At 44.4% G+C, this 23,320-nt stretch overlaps 1 protein-coding gene across 3 annotated transcripts in view; it reads left to right on the top strand.

Annotated features, from left to right (window-relative positions):
• Nucleotides 1–4,295: 4,295 nt before the first annotated feature.
• The window catches only part of LOC140427710 (G protein-activated inward rectifier potassium channel 2-like), a 281,740-nt gene continuing 262,715 nt past the window's right edge, over nucleotides 4,296–23,320 (top strand). The window contains exons 1-2 of one of the 3 annotated variants that reach the window (XM_072513243.1): nucleotides 4,303–4,424; nucleotides 20,277–20,339. The gene's annotated coding sequence lies outside the window, so the exon portion shown is untranslated. Of the gene's footprint in view, nucleotides 4,425–20,276; nucleotides 20,340–23,320 lie in introns of all 3 variants that reach the window. The other 2 variants (XM_072513241.1, XM_072513242.1) reach the window with 2 other exon arrangements.

Genomic DNA, 23,320 nt, shown 5'->3' with positions numbered 1-23,320 from the left:
TCCAGGACAAAGCAGCCAACTTGCTCATCACCCCATCCACTATTGTAAACCTTCGTTCCCTTCACTATCAATGCACAGTTGCAGCAGTGTGTCCTTGGACAGCACTTTCCATACCCACGATCATTACCATCTAGAACGACAAGTTCAGCAGATGCATGGGAACACCACCACCACCTGCAAGTTCCCCTCCAAGCCATATGCCACCCTGACTTGGAATCATATCACTGTTCCTTCACTGTCACTTGGTCAAAATCCTGGAATTGCCTTCCTAACAGGTGATCCCAGAACAGGTGAACTGGAGCAGTTCAAGTCAATGGGCTCACCACCGCCTTCTCAAGGGCAATCAGTGACTGCAAAAATTCTGGCCTTGCCAACAATGCCCACATCCCATGACAGAATAAATAAACACTTACCTGCACAACAGGCATCATGTCAACACCCCTTGCAGCTCCACTGATTCCTCTCTCTCCTCCCCCCCAGCATCCCTCATCCCCACTTGAGCAGCCATCAATCACACCTGCCTTCAGCCTATCCTTACGCATGCCTCACAGTTACCCTCCTCAAGCTGTATCCTTCCCTCTCTCCACATAAAACATTACAAGCACTCACACCTCTCTGCTTTATAGAAGAGAGCACACTACCTGACTCAAGTAAAGATCAGGTGGCCATCTCGGCATGCCCACCTGCTCCACTGTGAATGAGGTCTTGTTCCAGGTAATTCCCGACGTCAGTCATGGGAGTGCGAACCTCCTGATGCTCAGATATGTTGAAATAACTGATCCTCTGTTGCAGACTCTTTGTTGGCAGGGGGGGGGGGGGGGGGGTCTAACTTCCTTCCAGCTGGATCTCTGTGTCCATGTCCTCTGCACTGAGGAGGGCCATGTGGCTGAAGAGAGGGCAGTGGGTGCAGCACCTCCTGCTGGCTGCTATTAGTGTCACTTCTGCACCTGACCCTCAGAGGCGGATGGCAGAGCTGCAAAAGCTGCTGCAATGCCATGGTGAAGACTGGCAGCAGGAAGGTACTGAGGGTGAGTAAAATGAAACGCAATTGGCAATTACCCGTCAAACTGCATTCTCTAAGAGAAGAACTATGGTCGCACAATGGCTGGGGCTGGCGCACTTCAATGTATTTGATCAAAGCCTTCCCAGCTTGTCAGTTTCACTGAAGAATCTCTTCCTATTCTGCACACATCTCGGTGGCTTTGGTGAGGTTCTGACCGGTCAGAACACTGCTCCCATGGTTGGAAAATTAGGGCTAAAGGACCTCATTATTGACTCCTTAACAATCGCAACAACCTCTTGACTGCTTGCCCAGCAGATCCAAGGAGCTTCCCGGATCATTTTGAACGCCACCCTGGAGAAGGCAGGCAGACAGTGGCTTGACATTGGGAGCCCAAACCAACATCAATTTCTGTGATTTTCCCATCCCATTCACTTCTGAAACTGCCTCCAACTGCCTCCCCTCAATGTTCAGGCCCCGAAGTGGACCTTAAGGTTGAAATGCAAGGTGATTCATGGGCAGAGCTTTCCAAGTCTCGTGAGGATGTATCACACACACTAGGCACTCATTACAAATGGTGACCTGGGGTGGCACGTGGCACACAGATTAGCATTGCTGCCTACAGCGCAGAGGACCCGTGTTCAAATCCCGGCCCTGGGTCACTCTCCATGTGGAGTTTACACATTTTCCCCATGTCTGCGTGGGTTTCACCACCACAGCACGGGGCAGCACGGTAGCACAAGTGATTAGCACTGTGGCTTCACAGTGCCAGGGTCCCAGGTTCAATTCCCCGCTGGGTCACTGTCTGTGCGGAGTTTGCACGTTCTCCCCGTGTCCGCGTGGGTTTCCTCCGGGTGCTCCGGTTTCCTCCCACAGTCCAAAGACGTGCAGGTTAGGTGGATTGGCCATGCTAAATTACCCGTAGTGTCCATAAGGGTTGGGAGCGGTTATTGGGTTGCGGGGATAAGGTGGAAGTGAGGGATTAATGTGGGTCGGTGCAGACTCGATGGGCCGAATGGCCTCCTTCTGCACTGTATGTTCTATGTAATCTATGTAATCTATGTAAACCCAAAGACGTGCAGGGTAGGTGGATTGGCCATGCTGAACTGCCCCTTAATTGGGAAAAAAATAATTGGGAACCATAAATTTAGAAAAATAAATAAATAAATGGTGACCTTACCTGTGACTTTCCAAAGCTGTTTGCTTTTTGTGAGCACTCAGCTAATCATCAGGGTCAGAAACCTTATACCCAATATTTGGACGCAATGCCGCTTGACGAGTCAACACTGCCCATTAGCTCCATTTTCTGCAAAGTAGAGATTGGATTGGATTGGATTGGATTTGTTTATTGTCACGTGTACCGAGGTACAGTGCAAAGTATTTTTCTGTGAGCAGCTCAACAGATCATTAAGTACATGAGAAGAAAAGGGAATAAAAGAAAATACATAATAGGGCAACACAACATATACAATGTAACTACATAAGCACTGGCATTGGATGAAGCATACAGGGTGTAGTGTTAATGAGGTCAGTCCATAAGAGGGTCATTTAGGAGTCTGGTGACAGTGGGGAAGAAGCTGTTTTGAGTCTGTTCATGCGTGTTCTCAGACTTCTGTATCTCCTGCCCGATGGAAGAAGTTGGAAGAGTGAGTAAGCCGGGTGGGAGGGATCTTTGATTATACTGCTCGCTTTCCCCAGGCAGCGGGAGGTGTAGATGGAGTCAATGGATGGGAGGCAGGTTTGTGTGATGGACTGGGCGGTGTTCACGACTCTCTGAAGTTTCTTGCGGTCCTGGGCCGAGCAGTTGCCATGCCAGGCTGTGATGCAGCCCGAGATGTTTATTTTTGTTCAGTAAAAGGTTAAACTGGAGTTGGTGCACACAGATTTAGATGTTGCGATCTGGGTGGCACTGCTTGCAAAGATGATGAAATGTAATTGCTTACAGGTTTAAAAATGTGAACATTTCGCAGCAGGGAACTGGCACTAATTAGATAGCTCTTTCACAGCGCTAATATAAATGTGATGGGCCAAATGGCCTCCCTCTATGGCGCACATGTCGGCAGGCTTGACTTTTATCTTCCACCAGAAGCATACAACGACCACAAGCCAAGCATGGGATTGTCTTTGCAAGCCGTTTACAGAGCCCACAACAATGAGATGGGGGTGGGGTGGGGGGGGGGGGGGGGGCTTAAATCAGAGTGAGGCCATTCACAGGTAACGTCAGGAAGCTGATGGAATTCTGGAATTCTCACCAACTCTTGCACCCCCACCCCCGCCCCTCCCCACCCTACACCCGGAAAAATAATTAAATTCTGTTGAGATTGGATGTTGAACTGAAAGTTTACAAACTGAGACTGGTACATTTTTATTCGTGAAATCGCTTAAGGAGCCAAGCCAAGGAGTCGAGATTCAGATCAACCATGATCCAATTGGTGGCACGGTGGCGCAGTGGTTAGCACTGCTGCCTCATGGCGCCGAGGACCCGGGTTCGAGCCCAGCCCCAGGTCACTGTCCGTGTGGAGTTCGCACATTCTCCCTGTGTCCACGTGGGTCTCACGCCCACAACCCAAAGATGCGCAGGGTAGGTGAATTGGCCACGCTAAATTGCCCTTTCATTGGAAAAATAAAATAACCATGATCTAATTGAAAGACAGAAGATGTGGAGTAGTCCACTCCTTCACGTGGAACCTGCTTTGTTTATTTACTCGTTTTATGGGCTGGCAAGACCAGCATTTGTTGCCCATCTCTCATTGCCCTTGAGAAGGTGATGGTGAGCTGCCATGTGGGACCCCTGCAGTCCACAGTGCTGTCAGGGAGGGAATGCCAGGAGCTTGGCTCAGACACAGTGCAAGGGACATATTTCCCAGTCAGGGTCGTTGAGTGGCTTGACGTGAACACTGTGTGAAAAGAAACATCACTCAATATTTGGAAATGGGAGCCGAGCCTCTCACAAAATGTGTTTCCCCTTTAAGAAAACGGTCATAAAATTGATACACTTTCTCCTCCCCATCTGCCGGCTTTCTTAGCAATCTGGAGATCACTTTCTCTTATGTTCCAGCACAGGGCGCTGTGCTCAGTCATTTTTCGCAGGTTGCTTTGTTCGCTGGTTCAATGTTCATGTCCATGTTCAACTCTGAAGAATTCATTTAATCCGCGGTTTTAGTGACGTTTCCTTTACGTGGACATTTGGATGCTGTTTTTTTTTCTCTTTCATTTCTTTTCCGTTTGATGTTGGATCCCCAACATCCTCCCCCTCCCCCCCCCCCCCCCCCTCCCTCTCTCCCTCCTCCCCCTTGTGCCAATACAGAGTCTGCATCGATTCCTCCCCCCTTTGCCCAACTCTTGTGGCTGGCAATGGTGAAGGGGCATCTCGGATCTGCCCCTCAACACCCTGGGCTGTGATGTGAATGCCCCCGATTTTTCGGTGAGTCCTTTAACCTTTCTCAAACTCCGGACCAAATGTGTGTGTGTGTTGTAATAGAGAGAGAGAGCGCGAAAGGGGCGAGGGGGTGGGAGGAAGAGGGAATGATCGCGACCGAGTGAAAGTGACATTGTTAGAATGGGTAAAATGCTCGCTGAGATTTCTATTCTTGCATTGCACTGCAGTCAGTTTACCTGCGGTGTCTCGATGATGTTTTATCGTGTGTTTGGGGGGGGGGGGGCGATTAGGATGAATAGAGAACACAGAAGATCAATACATAAATAAATTAGAGAGGCTGGGGGGCAGGAAAACAAGTTCCACAATTTATATTTTGTGCTATTTGGATGCCAGAGTCCATTGTACATTCAAGTGACGATTCAGGATAGAAGAAGAGGAGCATGGGGGGGGGGGGGGGGCACACATTTGTAATATTTAGTTAAAAGGCGGAGGCTATTACATTTTTTCCCTCTAAAACGCTATTGGATTATGTCAGCTACCATTCTTAAATACAGTCTAGAGCAGCAGTGTTAAGCCCAGGTTACAGTTATGAGATGGGAGTAGGTGGGTGGTGGGTTGGGGGGGGGGGTTATTAATGCTAACGCGGGTGCATGAATGTGCGGGCAGAATATGGGAGAGCTTAATGTATGCAGACAGAGGGTGATAGAAGTATTGTCAGATCTCTTGCTCACGGAGAGCTTCCCATTTCTGGTCAGGCTGCCTGGTGTCTCCATGGCTACAGTGTCGGCATCAGCACCGGGGACAGCGCTTTCTGCTCAGCAGCGGGATGGTGGGAGGGGAGGGGGAGAAGGGGGGGAGGGGAAGGGGGTGGCGAGGGGAAGGGGGGAAGTAACTGAACGGGTCAGTTTCAGTCCCGGGGGAGTGATTGAGTTGCGCTCTGGAGCGCTGCCAGGGAGATGTATCCAATCGATAAAGCAATTGCTACCCAAACATTGAAAGTTTCTCTCAGCCGTTTCCCTGATGAAGCCTTCATTGTAAACTTCATTGAAAATTCCCAACCAGCCACAACAGCAACCCCGGAACTCGAGTAAAAAACAACGCCGTTTTCCAAATAGATTGCCATTTTAAAAAGGGTTGGGGGGGTGGAGTTGTGAATTAATTGCCCATAAAATGGGATTTCTCTTTTTCTGACAATCTCCAAGACGATGCTGCTCCTGTGTTACATTTGACAGCAAGCGTGGCCCAGTCCCATTAGTTTTATAATTACAGTGTGTGTGGGGGGTTAATCTACCCCGAATGGGTGAGGTTTGTGGATAGATGCCCCTTCGGATGGGGGATTTGGGGAAGCATGGGCGATGCATAATATTTTAAAAAAATAATCCATGCAGCTTGCATGCAGCTCCTTTTGCCTAAAAGAAAACAGGCAACACGAGCAGAATGACTCGCCAAGGCCAATTTTCCAAAAGCTCATTCATGACGGTTTCTGGGGCGTGACAGTTCCTGAAGTGGACAAGGGGGCTGCTGACTTCTTTAAACGTAAAGAATCAAAGCGATCGATGTGTGACGGCTGAATTAGACAGGCAGAGAGTGGCGGAGTGGCAGCTCACTGGGCTGCAGTCGGACCTTGTGAGGGATTACATAACACACGGGAAACATGGTGGTTGTATTTGGACAACGCCCACTCACTTTTCGATTCAGCGTGTAGAGATTAAAGCGGTGCTGTTCCTCCATCGCTAGCTTCGTTATAAAGGCTAACACGTCTGTCCCAATTTGCCCCACGGGCACAATTTTTAAAAAAAAATCAAATCCAGGCAGAAATAACTTTTGGTCGAAATTTGTACGGTAGGAGAGACTACCAGTTACTACAAAAAAACAGCATTATTTATAGACCGTAATTGATCATTTTGGAGTTTTTTAAGCCAGTCCCTTCTTTAGCCTGCTTGCAAACATGTAGATTGGTAACAGGGAAGGTGTGTAAGGAAGAGTAGAAGAGAAAGGTACAGGAGTTCCTCAGGGTAGTGTCCAAGGCCCAACCATCTTCAGCTGCTTCATCAATGACCTCCCTTTCATCATAAGGTCAGAAGTGGGGATATTTGTGGATGACCGCACCATGTTCAGCACCATTCGCGACTCCTCAGATAATGAAGCAGTCCATGTCCAAATGCAGCAAAACCTAGACAATAATAAGGCTGGGCTGACAAGTGGCAAGTTACATTTGCGTCACACACGTGCCAGGCAATGACTATCTCCTACAAGAGAGGATCTAACCACCGCCCCTTGGCATTCAATGGCATTATCATTGTTAAATCCCCCACAATCAACATCCTCGGGGTTACTATTGATCCGAAACTGAACTGGACTAGCCACATTAATGCTGTGAGTACCAGGGCAGGTCAAAGGTGAGGAACTCACCTCCTGACTCCCCAAAGCCCGTCAACCATTTACAAGGCACAAGTCAGGAGTATAATGGAATACTCTCCACTTGCCTGGATGAGTGCAGCTCCAGCAACGCTCAAGAAGCTCAACACCATCCAGGACAAAGCAGCCCGATTGATAGCTCCCTCTTCCACAAACATTTAAACCCTCCACCACCGACAAACAGTGGCAGCCGTGTGTACCATCTACAGCATGCACTGCAGTAACTCAACAATGTTCCTGAGACCACCAAATCCACGTGTTCCAAATCCACGACCACCAGCATCTAGAAGGATATGAGCAGCAGATACCTGGAAACCCCACCACCTGAAGGTTCCCGTCCAAATCAATCACCACCCTGACTTGGAAATATATCGCCATTCCTTCCCTGTCACTGGGACAACATCCTGGAACTCCCTCCCTAACAGCACAGTGGGTGTACCTACACTTGAAGGCCTGCAGCGGTTCAAGAAGGCAACTCACCACCATCGGGCAGCATGGGTCCAAGTTGCCTTCTTGAACCGCTGCAGGCCTTCAAGGTTCAATTCCCTGCTGGGACACTGTCTGTGCACGTTCTCTCCGTGTCTGCGTGGGTTTCCTCCGGGTGCTCCGGTTTCCTCCCACAGTCTAAAGACGTGCAGGTTAGGTGGATTGGCCATCCTACATTGGCCTTAGTGTGCAAAAAGATTAGGAGGGGTTATTGGGTTCGGAGGATAGGGTGGAAGTAAGGGCTTAAGTGGGTCGGTGCAGACTCGATGGGACGAATGGCCTTCTTCTCCACTGTATGTTCTATGTTCAATGTTCACCACCTTCTGAAGGGCAACTAGAGACGGGGAATATATGCTGGCCTAACCAGTGCCGGCCACATCCCGTAAATTAATTTTTAAAAAGAGTAGGGTTCAACAGCATCAGATCATGAACTCTGTCCACTATTTTCAACCCCACCCCACTTCCAGTGCCAGTTTGTATCTAATTCTCATGTTTTTGCCTTCAAACAGTCCCTACCCTTTTCCTACTGTTAACACATTCTGCTATTCTGCTTGCAGACATTGCTGACCTTTATTCCACTATTAACACCTACTTTAATCTTTAATGCTATCATTACCACTCCTTCTGTCTTGTTTTCCATTACATCCCTTGTCATGTAATCTCTCCCCACCTCCAACCGATCCCTGGCCTTCCATTTTGCTTCCACTTGCCCCTCTGCCCTTTACAACAGCATAAAACACATCACATTTCTACCCTTCCCCTGTTCTGATAAAGGGTGGAAATGTTAACTCCACAGATGCTGCCAGATTTCCAGCATTTTTTCTTTCTATTTTAGATGAGTTAGGGTGGGAGTAAACTCTTGAGAAGTATAAACAACAGCATCTTGTTCTGTAAATCCAATGTACTTTCATGATGAACCCATACAGATATTTACATCGGGGAGGTTTTGGACGAGCTTAAAAGAGCTCATTAAGCTTTAATTCAAACTCAATCGAGTAGACTTAGACTATAGATTTGACACTTGGCTGCCTCTTGAAAAACTGCAGATTCGAGTATAAAATAACCGCTTTATTCCCAAAAACATCTCATCTCCAGGTCTGTACTTACACTTAGTCACAAAAAGGAAACTCAACTCGAATGTTGCTTTAATTGTTCTTAAGGAAGCTGAGCAGTTTCAATTTGAATGCACATTTCTTAACTTTGCCTTTGACACTTGGGAATTTTTGCAGTTCTGAAAACTGATATTATTTTGATTGTTTTTTTTGGCATGATCATTGCAGCTAAATCTGACTGCTGTTTGCTTTTCGACTTCCCATTTGTCAAATCCCCAATTGCATGATTGCCAGACAGCACCACAAATGTGTTCTCAGAAACATCTGCATCTTTTTGGATGAACGTTCTTGATGAAATGCTTCACAGCTCCAGGGTCCCAGGTTCGATTCCCGGCTTGGCTCACTGTCCGTGTGGAGTCTGCATGTTCTCCCTGTGTCTGCGTGGGTTTCCTCGGGTGCTCCGATTTCCTCCCACATTTCCCGAAAGACGTGCTGTTAGGTAATTTGGACATTCTGAATTCTCCCTCGGTATACCCGAACAGGCGCTGGAATGTGACGACTAGGGCTTTTCACAGTAACTCATTGTAAGCCAACTTATGACAATAAAGATTAAAAAATAGTATGGACCCAGAGCAGAGATGTGCTCATTCACTGGCTCTAATATGTCAATTTGCCATTATTAGTACAGTAGAGCGTGCCATTCCGGAGGTTGAGGGCTAAGGCCATGTAAATGCAAATTACACTGCATCTGACCTCTCTGTGACCTGGGAGCAGCCAGTGTTGACAGTGGTAGCGAAGGTAAACAGATCTTTCATCTCCTGTCAGTGACATCTCACACCAGAGCTGTACACTGCCTTAACACTATCATTTTGCTTCCACTTCCCCTACTTAATGTCATCTTAACTCATCTGTTGCATTTAGAGATTCCCTTTATGGATTGGAACCACAAGGACTGAGCGTGGCAAGATGTTTATGGCGGGAGGTGTTCATAATGTGTAGCAATGTGTTATAAAGAGCCACCTACTGAAGGATTCATCTCTGTTCCACAATATGGAAAGACGAGAGCAAAACATTTTTCAGCACAGCTGTTTTGCAAAAAAACTGTGTTGTCAAGTGGAGTCATTGAACTAAATTTATTTCTGACATATTACACGGATCCCAAATTTTACAAACTAATCTCAGTGGCAGTTCACTCATCAGAGGGGCTGTGGGTTTGAGTCTCACTGCAGGATCTTTGAGCAGACAACCTACGCCAATATTTCAGTGCAGTACTGAAAGAGTGATGCACGTTTTGGAGGAGTCATCCCGTCCAATGTAACATTAAACCATGTTCCCATCTTCCCTTACAGGTGGATATAAAATATTCCACAACATTATTTTGAAGAAAAGCGGAGAGTTCTGTTGTTTTGACAAATATTTATCCATCGACGGGTATCTTGAAATCAGGTTACATGGCCATTATTAAATTGCTGCTTGTGGAAGCTTGTGTGCATAAAGAGGTTGTTGCATTTCCTAAATCATGACAGTGCCCCCATTTCAAAACGCACATTATTAGCTCTAAAGCACATTGAGGTGTCTTGAGGTTTCAAAAAGTTGCCATATAAATGGCAGTCTTCCTCCTAATTATTCTTTCACTGTATGTGGGCGTCACTGGCTAGGCCAATGTTTATTGACCATCTCTAATTGCCCTTGGGAAGGTGGCGGTGAGCTGCCATCTTGAACCACTGCAGTCCATCTGGCGTTGGTACACCCACTGTGCTGTTAGGAAAGAAGCTGCAGGATTCTGGACCCGAAGATGATGCTTCAGTTTAGGTCTAGCACATGCTGTATTCTCAGAGGCAATGTTAAGCTGCACTTTTTGTCAGATATTAACATTTCATGACCTTATTTGAAGAACAGGAATTCTCCTGAATGCCTAGCTAACATTGCGCCGTGTTAAACGATATCACCAAAACATATTAACATAAAATTTGCTTCATTGTTATTTCTAGGGTCGAGTTGGCACACAATGGATGGCAGATTTACCTACATAACAGTTACTGTGCTTAAAAAATAACATACAGTATGAACCACTGTAAAATGTTTCCATGACAGAAAAAGGCACTATATAAATGCAAGAATTTTTGTTGTTGTTGTTTTGAAATCAGGTTTTCACTGGATTATCATTACATTTTACACCACTCGTATTATTTAGTTTCTTTCTCTGAGAAAATGAATGGATAATATCAATGAACCTCATACCTGAGAATCCAGAGTATGACTTCCATTTAAACTTTTTTTCTCTACGTTTAAAAATATTGTCTAAATATATTTTGTGAAATGAGCATTGACATTGCCTACAAAGCAACCGTCACTTTCCCCAATGTAATTCATTGCATTTGAGGTGTTTTCAGAGATTTCCTTTCAATAGAGTGCTATATATAGCAAGCCATCCTTTTGTTTTTTAAGGTTTAACAATAGCATTATTAGCCACCTAATGAAAACACTTCACAAGTGGTGCTGCTTTTATCTATGTTCCAGTTTCGCCTCCACCATCACACCACCATTTTATGAAGAGAGTACAATGCATGGAACAAGCAATTCATATCAATTTTATTTTAAACATTGGACTGGTCGGTGCGTTATACTATGTGATAGTAATATCTTGTTACTCTTTTGCTTACTTCCAGAATAGTCTGATGGCTGTTGTTCAGTAAAACTGTCAGTCTTCAAATTAAGCAAATAACATTTATTGAATAACGAATATAAATATCTATGAGTTTGTTCACTCTTCTACAACTATAACTGAAGATTAGGTAAATAAGAATAAGTATATATAATGATTAACTACACTTGCCAACTAAGCTATATCTCTAACATTCTGTTCACTAGTCACTCCTGATACGAAGAGGCCGGAATCTCCTCTGAGTGCAGTCTATATACACAGATCTGGTCCTGCGACCTAGTGGTTGTCTAGCACTATTATACAGATGTTAAACCCTTTCATACCAGCAGATATCCAGATCACTACATCCCCCTTTTTTCAACATATCTATGCGACAGAGAAAATTGTATAACAAAATAAGTATAAATCATGAGATGTATATTTGTACAAGCAAAACGTGAGTAACGACTATACACAATAATACAGTATTTTATAAGTTCAGTCTATTAGATTTTCTTTGTCGTGTCGATCTTCTTAACTGACGAGGTGGTGAATCTGAAACTTTGACAATCTTGTGGATGTAATCTGATTTTCTGGTATGCAGTAGATTGTCACAAAATGAAATGAAAATGAAAATCGCCACAAGTAGGCTTCAATGAAGTTACTGTGAAAAGCCCCTAGTCGCCACATTCCAGTGCCTGTTCGGGGAGGCTGGTACAGGAATTGAACCGTGCTGCTGGCCTGCTTGATTTGCTTTAAAAGCCAGTGATTTAGCCCAGTGTGCTAAACCAGCCCCTGCTGGTTTATGAGTCATTGAAGTTTAAATGAGTCATTGAAGTTTAAATTTGGAAAAATTGGTTGTTGAGGCCTAATTTTCTGCAAAGCACGTCTCTTACATCAAAAAATCATGCCTTCTGCTGATTTTACAATGTAGGAACGTGGAGCTGCTTGCTTAATGAATGTAGCTGGAGCAGACCATCCTACTTCTGGATTTTTGATTCTGACAAGGTCATCCTTTGTCAGTGGTTCCAATTGAGCTGTATGTTGGTCATAGCACGATTTTTGCTTTGAACGTTGTTCTTCAATCTTCTTCAGAACAGGCAAATGGTCTGGATTCTGCAGTCTGATCGCTGGTAAGGTAGTTCTGAGATCCCTGTCGAATAACACTTGAGCTGGCGAGAGTCCTGAAGATAGAGGTGTAGCTCTGTATTGACAATAAAGCAAGATGGATGTCTGACATTGAGTCATTTGCTTTACTAATCAACTGTTTGATTATGTGAACATCCTTCTCCACCTTGCCGTTGGACTGAGGGCAGTGAGGACCGGATGTCACATGCCTGAAATTATATTTCTTCAGGACTTCTGACCATTCCAAACTTGCAAAACATGGACCATTGTCCGACATTACTGTATCCAGTATTCCATGCCTTGAGAAAGTTTCTTTACACGCTTTTATTACTGAATTTGATGTCAAGTCTGGAAGTTTCATAACTTCTGGGTAGTTAGAATACTAATCCATTAGTAAGACGTAGTCTCGACCAGTTCAATGGAAAAGGTCGATCCCTACTTTGGTCCAAGGAGATGTGATCAGTTCGTGCTATTGAAGGGTCTCCTTGCATTGGGCAGGTTGGTGTCTTTGAAAGGTTTCGCAGGTTGTTATCATGTCAGTGATGTCCCTGTTTATCCCCGGCCAGTAGACTGCCTGTCGTGCTCTTCCTTTACATTTTCCGATACCGAGGTGTCTCTCGTGAATTTTTTCTAGAATGTCGGATCGAAGACATTGTGGGATAACAATTTGGCCTAGTCTCAATAATAGACCATTAACTGTTGTTAAATGTGATTGTATTTTACGGTATTGAGGACATCGCCCCTTCAGCCACCAAGTTGTAGATGGTGCATGACCCTTTGAAGTGTAGCGTCCTTCTTCGTCTCTGACTTAATTAATTGTAGCTTTTCATCTGATGCAGGTAAGTTCTCCGCGCGGAGTTGAGCCTGAGCTTCTCCATCTCGTATGAATTCCATTGGTGTGCTATCTGTTGCAATGGAACATGATAAAGTGTCTTTAATTGTTAGCTCTTTCACAGGTGTATAAATTGAAATCATACCTTCATAATTTCATCATTATCCGCTGAAGTCTGGGTGTCATATCGTTTAGATTTTTGTCAATGATGTGGACCGACAGCCTGTGATCTATTTCAACTGTGAAGGTTGGGAGTCCATAGACATAATCATGGAATTTGAGTATTCCTGTCAATAGACCTAGACATTCCTTCTCTATTTCTGCGTATCTGCACTCTGTTGCTGTCATTGCTCTTGAAGCATATGCTACAGATATCCAATCAGAATGTTCATCTTGTAAGAGAACTGTGCCTATCCCATCCTGACTTGCATCAGTGGATATTTTAGTTGCTCCTTTCGAATTGAAGAAAGCGAGTATTGGTGCAGTCATAAGTTGTGTTTTGAGATCTGTCCACTCCTTTTGATGACTGCGTCCACACAAAAATAGTCGATTTTCTGATTAGATTTCTCAATGCAGTTGTTCTTGCTGACAAGTTGCAGATAAACTTGCCAAGAAAATTGACGAAGCCCAAAAATCTAAGAACAGCTTTCTTGTCTTCTGGAATTTTCATGTTCTGTATTGCTGCTATCTTATGATCATCAGGTCTGACACCTTGATGAGAAATGGTATCTCCCAAGAATTTCAATGAAGACAGTGCAAATGTGCACTTTGCTTGATTCAGTTTGAGTTCAAACTTGTTGATGCGTTCGAATACTTGTTTTAAATGGTGAATGTGTTCTTCCCTGGTTGTGGACCAAATGATGATGTCGTCAACGTACACCCTCACACCTTCAATTCCTTCTGTCATTTGCTCTATGATCCTGTGGAATATCTCAGATGCTGATATGATACCAAACGGCATACGGTTGAAGCAAAATCGTCCAAAGGGGGTGTTGAAAGTACATAATAGTTTGCGCAAGTTGTCGAGTTGCATTTGCCAAAATCCCTGTGACGCGTCTAACTTCATGAAGATGCGAGCCTTTGCCATCTCAATTGTGATTTCTTTGCACTTTGGTATGGGATAGTGTTCCCTTCATATATTCTTATTGAGATCTTTAGGATCAATGCAGATGCGAAGGTCTCCTGACGGATATTTTATGCAAACCAATGAGCTGACCCAGTCAGTCGGTTGTGTGACTCGAGATATAATACCTTGGGTTTGAAGTTGGTTGAGTTCTTGTTTTAAGCTTTCTCCCAAAGGAGCAGGAATTCGCCCAGGCGGCTGAATAACTGGCTTGGCATCCTTCCTGAGTAACATTTTATACTGGAACAGTAATGTGCCCATGCCTCTGAATACGTCAGGGTACTGTTGTAAGATTTGTTGGATTTCTTCATCCAAACTTGGTGTAAATTGAGTTGCTGTGTATATTATTTGTACAAGCTGCAAGTCTTTGCATGTTTGTGCACCTAAAAGTGAAGATTTATCATTGTTTACGATTTCAAATCTTAATAATTTCTTGATTTTATTGTTCGAGACTTTGAAATGGCATGATCCTATTGAAGAGATCAGGTTGCTGTTGTACTCCTTCAGTCTACATGTAGCTGGAAGTATCTCAGGTTCTCCTGGAATCTTACTGAGATCCAATCTTGACAGTAGATTTGCTGAAGCTCCTGTGTCAAGTTTAAACAAAATAGGACAATTGTTAACTTGAACGACAGAATTCCATTCATTGTTAGTGTTGATAGAATTGACTTGATGAGAATTGCTTGGCGCTTCTTCAGGTTCCTCACATCTTTCTATGATTCACACGAAAAATGTATTTTCGAGTGAAAAATTGTCATAGTGTGATGAAAAATTCTCTTTGGTTTCTTTCTCTGTTGAATCCACACTCCGAACGTTGATGTTCCTGTATTTTTGTTTCGGAGTCTGAAATTGGAGAGAAGATCTACACTGTGATGCATAATGATTTAGTTTTCAACACTTAGAACAGTGTTGTTCAAACTTTTTTTCTGGGGACCCATTTTTACCAATCGGTCAACCTTGTGGACCCACGCTGGCCGACCTGCGCGACCCACCATTTTCTCTTACCTTGTTTGCTGTTGACAAAAATGGAGGAAATGGTTTTGGGTCCCTTTGGCCCTCGTACACGCTCCTCCAATGGAACCTGTTGGATGAAGGTGAAGCCTTCCGGTGTCGGAAAGTATGGAGTCTCCATCTGTCCAAAGTTCTGAATTTCTTTCCTGTAAAATGTTATCAAATAAACCGCCCCCCCCCCCCAAACTTGTAAAAAAAATAATAAAATGAGTAAAATAAATGAAAAAAATTAATAAACCCCCCCGAACTTGTAAAAAAAATAAAATGAATAAAATAAATGAAACAAATAAAAATTAAATGAATAAAATAAATGAATAAAAACCACTACAGAACTTGTAAAACGAAAAGCTGCAACCGTTTTAAAAAATAGCGGCCGCACTGCGCATGCGCGCCGATCATCGTGCGCGCATGCGCAATGCGACCAAATTTTATTTTTAACATGTTCGCGGCCGCTTGCAGCCGGCGGTATGAAAAGCCGGCTGCTGCGCAGGGATTTGCGTGATCGGGAGCGCCGCGGACAATGGCTCCGTGACCCTCCTAACACCCGCCCGCGGGTCACGCCCCCGACTTTGAAGAGACTTAGAACATTATTTACCATGAGCTGGACATTTCCTCTTTATTTTTTTTGTGAAAACTTTTAGTACCCAATTCATTTTTCCAATTAAGGGCCAATTTAGTGTGGCCAATCCACCTACCTTGCACATCTTTGTGTTGTAGCGACAAAACCCACGCAACATGGGGAGAATGTGCAAACTTCACACGGACAGTGACCCAGAGCCAGGATCGAACCTGGGGCCTCGACACCTTGAGCGACATTTCCTCTTTAAATGGACGGTCTCGCATCTAAAACACGTCATGACGTCGACGTTTTGACGCATGAGTCACCTCCGTGCATGCACAGACCGGTTCTCTTCCGTCTCGCATTTTCTGATGAAGTGTGCACGTGCAGGGTTCGAGTGCACGCGCGCAAGATGGCTGCCATCCGAAACGTGCTTTTGCATCGATTGCAACACCATTTTTACACACTCAACCTCGTGGTGGATTTTCGCGCCTTTTTCATGGGTATAATATTCATTGTATTGATTCTTGCTCTGTTCATAAGCATTTTTCTATGGCTAATTGGAATGTTCAATCTTGCTGTCTTAAAAGCCTTTCTCTTAAATTTTCATCATTTATACCATATACAATTTGATCATGGCTTAACAAGTCATGCAGTGCTGCAAAGTTGCAAGATTGAGCTAGCAGTTTTAGATCTGTGACAAAGCATGTAAATGATTCTCTGTTTTCTGCAATCTTTTGTTGAATATGAAACGTTCAAATATTTCATTTGTCTGTACTTTGCGGTCAATAAATTTACTGAACATTACGTCAAATTTGACTTTGTCTTGACCTTCAGAATATTGAAATGAATTATATATTTCAATTGCATGCTGTTCTGCCATTGATAGAAGCAATGCAATTTTTATAGCATCAGTTGCGGTAGTTAAATCAGTAGCTTCTAAGTAGATTTGAAATTGTTGCTTAAACAGTTTCCAATTAGAGTTTAGATTACTGGTTGTCTTGAGGTGATGTGGAGCTTGTGTGTGGTCCATCAAGGTGGTTTTCTGCAAAGGATCCATTTGCTGCGATGCTTTGGCAGTTAAATAGCTACTACTAATTTCTTTTCTTTATCTTCTTTTTCTATCTAGCTAGTTTTATTTGAAGCCAAAATCTGGTACCATGTTATATTACGTGATAGTGATATCTTGTTACTCTTTTGCTCACTTCCAGAATGGTCTAATGGTTTTAGTTCAGTAAAACTATCAGTCTTCAAATTAGCAAATAACATTTATTGAATAACGAATATAAGTATTCTATAACTATAACTGAAGATTAATGTTTAACTAGACCTGCTCACTAAGCTATATCTCTGACACTCTGTTCACTAGTCACTCCTGATACGAAGAGATTGGAATCTCCTCTGAGTGTAGTTTATAAGCATAAATCTGGTGCTGCCATCTAGTGGTTGTGGCACTAATATACAGATGTTAACCCTTACATACCAGCAGATATACAGATCACTACACAGTGTTGGGTAAAAGGTAATACAGGACAGGAACTGAATTGATAATTTTTCTTTTAAGAATTTACAGTGCAGAAGGAGGCCATTCCCCCATCGAATCTGCACCAGCCCTTGGAAAGAGCACACTACTCAAACTCATGTCTCCACCCTATCCCCATAACACAGTAACCCCACCTAATCTTTTGGACCCGAAGGGGCAATTTAGCATGGCCAATCCACCTAACCTGCACATCTTTGGACTGTGGGAGGAAACCGGAGGAAACCCACGCAGACACAGGGAGAAAGTGCAAACACCACACAGTCATCCCCGGCTGGAAATGAACCCGGGACCCTGGAGCTGTGAGCCAGCAGTGCTAACCACTGTGCCACCGTGCCGCCTGGTTTTTTTTCGCCCCCATGTTCCTGTCATGAACCTCCTGTCGTGAAAGTTCTAATGAGCTTTATGAAAAACCCGTCTTTAAACATCGCAGCTCACCCAAACCTGTCTAATCAATTACTCAGTATGAAACAGTTATTACTTTATTGTTAATATTGGTATTAAAAATGTTGCCACGTATCATTAAAATAATGTTTATGAGGTTACTCAGAAATGTCATGGTGACAGCGTTATCTCCCAGCTCCCTCCCATGATAACAAATAGTGTTGCTCGTGCCTCGCACTTCCAGTTTACAGAAGAGAATGATTAATTTGTGTAATAATGATGAATATTAGAAAATTCATTGTTTGGGGGAAAGTCCACGAATATAGAAAAGAAAGTGTGTGCACATTATTAGCACTGCACTGCCTACTCAGCACAAAGCAAAATCACTACTTAGAAGGTTAAAATGGATATTTGGATATTTTATATCAACAACATCAATAACGTGCATTTATAAAGCATCTCTAACATGGTGAAACATCCTAATAAACTTCACAGGAGCATTTTTTAAAAATATTGAACACTGGGCCTCATAGTTGGGCAGCGGGGTAGCACAGTGGTTTGCACTGTTGCTTCACAGCTCCAGGGTCCCAGGTTCGATTCCTGGCTTGGGTCACTGTCTGTGCGGAGTCTGCATGTTCTCCCTGCGTCTGCGTGGATTTCCTCCGGGTGCTCCGGTTTCCTCCCACAAGTCCCAAAAGACGTGCTTGTTAGGTAATTTGGACATTCTGAATTCTCCCTCAGTGTACCCGAACAGGCGCCGGAATATGGTGACTAGGGGCTTTTCACAGTAACTTGATTTGATTGATTTTGTTTATCGTCACATGTACCGAGGTACAGTGAAAAGTTGCCGCAGAGCAGCTCAACAGATGATTAAGTACGTGAAAAGAAAAGGAAATACATAATAGGGCAACACAAGGTACACAATGTAACTACTTAAACACCGGCATCGAGTGAAGCATACAGGGGTGTTAATGAGGTCAGTCTATAAGAGGGTCATTGCAGTGTTAATGTAAGCCTACTTGTGACAATAAATATTACTAAATTATAAGGAAATATTAAAACAGGGAGATCAAAGAAGTCAATTTTTAAGAATTTTGACCAACTGACGCTGAAGGAATGGATATATTTCCAAGTCAGGACGGTGAGTGGCTTGGAGGGGAACTTGCAGGTCATGTCTTCCCATATGTCTCCCGTCCTTGTGCTTGGTAGAGGTCATGGATTTGTAAGGTGTTGTCAAAGGAACTGTGGCGAGTTGCTGCGGTGCCTCTTGCAGATGTATCTTCAAACCGTCTTGAGCCTCTTATGTCAGAATTGAAGAGTGCATTTCCCTTCCACCAATCAGATCATTGCCAATTCAATCCACCCATTTCCCCAACCAATTGTAGTCCCCCGCAAGCTGCTGTTCAAAAACAGGAGCCAATCTAATTATCGAGCATAATCCCATTGACGAATCAGATCTAAAATTAGACTCTCTATTAAATCTCATCAATCAGTCTCAAAAGTTAACAATTATATTCAATGGAAAGAAAATTTTGCGGAGTACTGACAGTTCCTCACCCACGCCACGATCTATATAATAATAAACTTCAGCACATAATAATTACACAAATAGTTTGATAATTCACAAAAAGAAAATGCCAGCTTTCAATCATTCCAGCGTCGCCATGCGACACAAAATCAAGAACATTGACTTGTTCCAGCTCTTGTTTCAGACAGAACAAAACACAATCCTCAGGGCAACTCAGACCAAAGATGCTAAGAATTGATGTGATTAATCCATGGGGAATATCAGCTCTTTTGCATTTTGCTTCCATTTTTCATTCACCCACAGGATGAAGGTGTGGTTGATAAGGCTCCCATTTATTGACTAATTTAATTCTTGAGCTGTTGTTTTTTTATTTATGGTATGTGGGCTTCGCTGGCTAGGCCGGCGTTTATTGCCCATCCCTAAGTGCGCTTGACAAGGTGGTGATGAACCACCTCCTTTAACCACTGCCTGCCATCTGGTGTAGGTACGCCCATAGGGCTGTGAAGGAGGGAGTTCTAGGATTTTGACCTCGCGACAGTGAAGGAACAGCAAAGATATAATTCCAAGTCAGAATGGTGGGTGGCTTGGAGGGCCACCTGCTGCTGGCGGTGTTCCCATGCTATTGCTGCCCTTCATTTTCTCGGTTGCAGAGACCCTGGGTTTGGAAGGTTCTGTCAAAGCAGTAGTCTGTGAGATAGCTCTCCCAATTTTGGCACAAGACCCCAGATGTTAGTAAGTAGATCTCTGCAGGGTCAACAGGGCTGGATTTGTCATTGCCAATTCTGAAGCATGGGTCAATGCTGGGTGAGTTGTCCAGTTTCATTCCATTGAGATTTAACTGGGGTTTGATACAACTGAGTGGCTTGCTAGGCCATTTCAGAGTGCATTTAGAAGTCAACCACATTGCTGTGTGTCTGGAATCAAATGTAGGCCAGGCATGGATGGCAGATTTCCTTCCCGAAAGGACATTTGTGAACCAGACAATCGATGATAGTTCCATGGTCAACATTCCCAAGACCAGCTTTCAAGTCCAGATTTATGAATTGAATTGGTGGAATTTGAATATTTCACCCCAGAGCATTTGCCTGGGCCTCTGGATTGTTAATCTGGTGACATTAACAGTGTGGCACTTCCTACCCCGATTCTGTTTTCCCTCACGTTCTGTTTTCCCTCACGTTCTGCCTTTCTACAGCTCTCCTTTGGGATCATCGCGCAGGAATCCATTGTACATGACTCACAAAATGACAGAATGCAGGTACTGCAGGTATTAGGAGTGCAAATTGAACGTTTATTGCAAGGGGGGGGTAAAATATAAAATAATAATAATCTTAAAAATAATAATCTTTATTCCACAAGTAGGCTTACATTAACACTGCAATGAAGTTACTGTGAAAAGCCCCTAGTCGCCACATTCAGGCACACAGAGGGAGAATTCAGAATGTCCAAATTACCTAACAGCACTTCTTTCGGGACTTGTGGGAGGAAACCGGAGCACCCGGAGGAAACCCACGCAGACACGGGGAGAACGTGCAGACTCCGCACAGACAGTGACCCAAGCCGGGCATTGAACCTGGGACCATGAAGCAACAGTGCTAACCACTGTGCTACAGTGCCCCCTTCCAGTAGGGAAGTCTTGGTGGAACCACACAATCAGGCTGGGCTAGCAATAAATGCTAGCCCAGCCTGCGACTCCCACATCCTATAAATTAATTTTTTTAAACCCTGTGGTGCAGTGGTCAGCACTGCTGCCTCATGGTGCCAAGGTCCCAGGCTCAACCTCAGCCCCGGGTCACTGTCCATATGGAGTTTGCACATTCTCCCTGTGTCTGCGTGGGCCTCACCCCCACAACCCAAACATGGGCAGGATAGGTGGATTGGCAACACTAAATTTTGCCTCTTCAATGAATAAACACTAGAGTTCTGAGTGCGGGTTTGGTCACCTTACTTCAGGAGGAACATTCTTGACTTGGAAGCAGTACAGAGAAGGTTTGGTCGACTAATTCCTGGGAAGAAGGGGTTGTCTGATGAGAAAAGGTTGAGCAGGTTGAGACTATATTTATTTGAGTTTAAAAGAGGTGATCTTGTTGGGACATATAGGATACCGAGGGGGTTTGACAGGGGGTTGCTGAGAGGATGTTTCTCCTCGTGAGGGAACGTAGAGCTCGGGGCACAGCGTCAAGACAAGGGTCCCCCATTTATGACAGGAGGAGAGTAATTTCTTCTCTCTGAAGGTCATTAGTGTTTGGAATTCTGTCCCTGAACAAACAGTGGGGGCTGGGTAAATGAATATATTCAAGGCTGCGTGGTTGATTGACGGGGAGGGTCAAAGGTTATGGGAAGCAGACAAGAATTAATTTGTTCCACTAAATTAAGGCCATAACCAGGTCAGCCCTTCTCTCACTGTACAGGAAAGTAGGCCCGAGAGGCTGAGTGGCCTATTCCTTCTCCAGTTTCACTTCTTGTTTGGATTCCTCCCCACTGTAGGCCTGAGCTCAGGCAATATTATCAGGCCCAGCCCACATCTGCTCCACTCCTTAGCTTAGTGTTATAAACACCCGAGTTAAAACAGGGGAAACCCAGTCCTTCACCACTCCTCCCCAGGTCAAAATTCCAAAAAAGAGAGGAAGTATGAAACTTCAGGACTGTAAACAGCTCTGAACTCACTGTTAAAAGCTTCAAGGAGTCAAACTTTAAGGTCGTTGATTTGGCCTTTTGCATAATGGGGGCGGGATTCCCCCCTCCCCCTCCCCCCACGGCAGGTTTTCCAGTGACGGAGGCAACTCACCATTAGCCAGCGGCAGGATCTTCCGGTACCACGAATGACCACGGCATTTTGTGTGGTTCACCGTCCCGCCGTGGGGAAATCGCCTTCGGCACGACAAGAAGATTCCACCAACAGGAAGGACCAGAAAATCCCACCCTGGATTTTGGAGTTTTGGGGGAAAAAAATCCAAGGTCTTGATTCTTAGATGCACCAAAATAAAATGTGCAAGAGTCAAGCAGGGAGAAGAGAAGAAGGAAGAGGAGTAGGGTAAAAACAAATAGCAGATACAGAAAAAGATTGGGACGCAGTGCTTAGCATTGGTGCCTCACGACGCCGATGACCCGGGTTCGATCCCGGCCCCGTGTCACTGTCCGGGTGGAGTTGGCACATTCTCCCCGTGTCTGCGTGGGCTTCACCCCCACAACCCAAAGATGTGCCGGGTGTAGGTGGATTGGCCACGCTGAATTTCCCCTTAATTGCAAAAAAAGGAAAAAGATTGAGAGAAAGGGAGATGGAATTAGAGAGAATGCATCAGAGAGACAAGGGAAGAGTTTTTTTATTGTCAGTGGGTGGCACCACAGGAGATTACCTCATGTATTCTAAAATTTCAAAGGATGTACTGTGTCACGCTGTAACAGCTGTAATTGTGGGCATATTAATAGTTGCTAAAGTAAAAGCTTTTTGTGAATTACTTTCGTTATTTAATCATTTAAGGTGCTGAAGGCTGTTCTAGTTTTTTCTGAGCAAACTTCGACTGATTTGAAGCTTTGGGTTCACGTTGTGCATAACATTATTGATGGCATCTCACCTGTTTTTTTTAATCTTTTTTTCTGGGGGGGCGGGGCGGCGGGGGTCGGAGGATGATTGGAAGCTCTGGGCAGAGGAGGCATAAACCTTCCTAGCTGCCTCAGCAGAAGCATGCCTGCTCCCTCCTGGTCCCATGTGGTATTACAGAACAGAAGGAAGACATTATGTCCATCAAATCGCACGGTGGCACAATGGTTGGCAGTGCTGCCTCAGCATTAGGGGCCCGGGTTTGATTCCAACCACAGTTGACTGTCTGTGTGGAGTTTACACATTCTCCTCTTGTCTGCGTGGGTTTCCTCTGGATGCTCCGGTTTCCTCCCACAATCCAAAGATTTACAGGTTAGGTGGATTGGCCATGCTAAATTGAACCTTAGGATGGGGTTGCAGGAATAGGGCAAAGATTGGGCCTAGTTAGGGTGGTCTTTTGGAGGGTCGGTGCAGACTTGATGGGTCGAATGGTCTCCTTCTGTACTGTAGGTATTCTATGATAAAATCCAAGGAGAAAGTCAATAAAAGAAAGTGAGGACCACGTACTATAAATGACACTATTTTGTAAAGTGGAGATAAGCAGAAAGAACTTGCTGTCATTTACACAAATCCTTAAAGGTGAATTAAATGGATAAAGTGGTTATGAATCAAACAGAATGTTCATAGAATCCCTACGG

Source organism: Scyliorhinus torazame, chromosome 8 (genome assembly GCF_047496885.1).
Source record: "Scyliorhinus torazame isolate Kashiwa2021f chromosome 8, sScyTor2.1, whole genome shotgun sequence".
Classification (NCBI taxonomy): domain Eukaryota; kingdom Metazoa; phylum Chordata; class Chondrichthyes; order Carcharhiniformes; family Scyliorhinidae; genus Scyliorhinus; species Scyliorhinus torazame.
The sequence above is the reverse complement of the archived record's forward strand: the minus strand, read 5'-3'. Positions and strand labels throughout refer to the sequence as shown.